Source organism: Aplysia californica, unplaced genomic scaffold, assembly GCF_000002075.1.
Source record: "Aplysia californica isolate F4 #8 unplaced genomic scaffold, AplCal3.0 scaffold00099, whole genome shotgun sequence".
In the NCBI taxonomy this organism is placed as follows: domain Eukaryota; kingdom Metazoa; phylum Mollusca; class Gastropoda; order Aplysiida; family Aplysiidae; genus Aplysia; species Aplysia californica.
The window spans coordinates 169,090-171,961 of record NW_004797369.1 but is presented as its reverse complement, the minus strand read 5'-3'; the positions used below and the strand labels follow the sequence as shown (position 1 = coordinate 171,961).

Below are 2,872 nucleotides of genomic sequence, written 5' to 3'. Positions count from 1 at the left end.
GGTTTCTCAGTCGTTTGTGTCCGTGTGTTCTACGTCTTAACAGAACAATAATTGTTTATTTCATTCCATATTTTATTCCTTTTCCTGCTCTTGACAGTGATGAGTTATCTGTAGTAGTTAGGAATGGTTGCTTTTAAGGACAAGCGGGCTAACCCAGATTACGGGGGTTTCCAGAAATCTTGACCTACACCAAAAGTGGGCTTTGCCCTCCCTATCTATAGGAGAAGTTTGGTTTCATGGGTGTGTATGTTTATTTAATTACAGAGAAAACCCTCCTTGGCTTTTAAAGAAACTGAACAAGGGGCAAAGACTTTACCTTCGATTTTCTCAAAACAGCATTTTTCGGGATAGCCCCCTTGTGCTGAAAAATTAAAAGTGACCGGATCATCCTGGCTGAAGTGTGGTTGGGTGTGTTGTTCCTTCCACTTTGCTTGTGACCCCATTTAGATAATGGTTCTGGCCTGTGGGACAGTCAAGCGAGAGGCTTGTCTTGTTCAGGTTGCTCTGGTGACGCCCTTTTTATTTTTTTTTTGGTGCTGAAAAGTCAGGTGGCTAATTTCCAAACAGGTTACAGTGAGATGGTATTAACTGTAGCACAAACTCTTTGTGGATTTTACATTGTTTTCAGGCAAAATCAAGACAAATGAAGAAGATTTTCACGATACAATACATGTAGCTCCATGTGTCATAAAATTGACGAGCATCTGATTCCACCACTTGGTGACGTAGATTCTATAGTAGAGTCCCCTTAACCGAAGTCTGCGCAGCAGGACTGCCGAATTTCCTTCCGTTTATCCGGGGTTTTTTTGTTTTGTTTTTTATTTGTTTGTTTGTTTGTTTGTTGTTGCTGGGGTTTTTTTTTTTACAGGGGGAGGGGAGATAGAGAAGTCACTCAAGTAGAAGGATAATTTTTAAAAATTTCGGGGACTTTATATATTTTCGGTTTATTGCTGTTTTCGGATTAACTAATGCTTTCGGTTTAAGTGGACTCCTCTGTATATTTTTTAAAAAGTGTGACTTAATGCGTCTACGACCCCCTGGGATAAAACATGATCCTTTGTTCTGTCTCCTGGGTTTTCTGCATCCCGCATAATTTAGCAAAATTTGATCATTTTTTGTATAATTTCTTACTATTTTCCTTTATCATTCTTTGTTAAAATCAACAGAATCGCATAATTTAACATTTTTGGGCTCAGTTTGCATAATTTCAGAATTGTTCTTGCGTAAAACGACGGGGACAGTTTGTTCAAGGTGTTCTACCATGTTTCCTTTATTTTGACAGGCGCTCATGGTATCGTTTGTGCGGCAAGCAATCCACTTATGTCCATTTGGGTAGCCTACTTTTTACACACACACACACACACACACACACACACACACACACACACACACACACACACACACACACACACACACACACACACACACACACACACACACACACACACACACACACACACACACACGTTTTTTGTTGTTTTGTCTATTTTGGGAAAAATGAAAAGCTAGAAAATCGTAAGCCTTCACCACAACATTAAACTGCATCTTGGTGATGTTGAAAGGCCCATCCTTGGTAGAGCTTTGGAGAGTGTAAAAATCGAAAATTCTCTAAATTTGGACTTAAGTGGATAGCTTACGACAGTGACGTTATGCAGTTGCTGACGCCGTAAAACTTGTTCCAAACTTATTTATTTAGCTCGTTCTCAATTGATACATATAATGTAGGTCTACACGACACCTCTCTATGGTGCTAACAAAGGCTTTTGTCTGAATTGTGTTACAATCTAGGCTCATTTTTGTGTGAATTTGAAAAGCAACCCCCCCCCACAACAGCGAACTCAAAAACCCCCCAACCGAAACTAAACAGCAGCAACAACAACAAAACAAACACACAACAACAACAACAACAACAACAACAACAAAGAATAGATTATACCACGTTGAATACAAAGTCGTGGCAATCAAAACGTAGCCACGGTGATGATGATAACAATGATGATGATTTTGATGATGATGATGATGATGACGACAAATGCCGACGACGACCACGCCCAGAAGCACCAGCACCAGCACCACCTTCACCAAAGCCAGTAACCACGATGACAAGACGCGCGGAGGGACCTTGACCTCCCCGCCAAACCGCCAACTTACAACAAGTCGAACTTTTGGCCAGGTACTTGCCGGCAACCCATACCCTCTGCGGAGAAAACACAAGAGAAAGTTATTGAAAGAAAAATAAGAAATAGTATTATAAAATATAGTACAAGAAATGATGCCGTCCCTTTTAAACGTGTACTATAATATGCAGTGCTTTATATGTGAGGCAGCGTGGTGGAATCAGGCTCTCGTCAAAATTATCAAAGTGAAGAAACTTGCATTTTTCCACAGGTTTGTGAATTTTTATCAAATTTTTGTTTTTTGGCTCAACACCTTTCTGGCCCATTAAATAACTAATTTCTGTGTGGATTTTTAAAGCACAAATAACGTCAATTTTCTGTTACCACCGACTCTTAAGCTCGGGAAATAGCTAATCTTTGGCGGCCATTTTTCTCACTAATTTTACCTCTGAAAACAGGTGACCCCCACCTCCTTCATTCGCAATTATCTCGACTTGTATTCAAGGTAAATGGATATTCTTTCATCCAAATAAAGACAAGTGAACAAGCTATAAGATGATACCAATAACTCTACATGCCCAAAAATTGACGAGAGCCTGATTCCACCACGCTACTTCACAAATAGTATTATATAATACAAGAAATGATGCCGTCATTTTTAAACGTGTACTGTATGCAGTGTTTTAAATAGTTCTTTTTCTCCTTTTTTCTTCTTTTTTTCTTTCTTTTATTAAACAATTTTACACGGGACCCCC

The 2,872-nt window shown here is 39.4% G+C and overlaps 1 long non-coding RNA gene across 1 annotated transcript in view; it reads right to left on the bottom strand.

The window, feature by feature from the left end:
* Positions 1-2,872, bottom strand: part of LOC101858398 — a 20,381-nt gene that overhangs the window by 7,401 nt on the left and 10,108 nt on the right. The window contains exon 2 of the long non-coding RNA XR_001184729.2: positions 2,037-2,197. This is a non-coding gene — a long non-coding RNA (uncharacterized LOC101858398). The remainder of the gene's footprint in view (positions 1-2,036; positions 2,198-2,872) is intronic.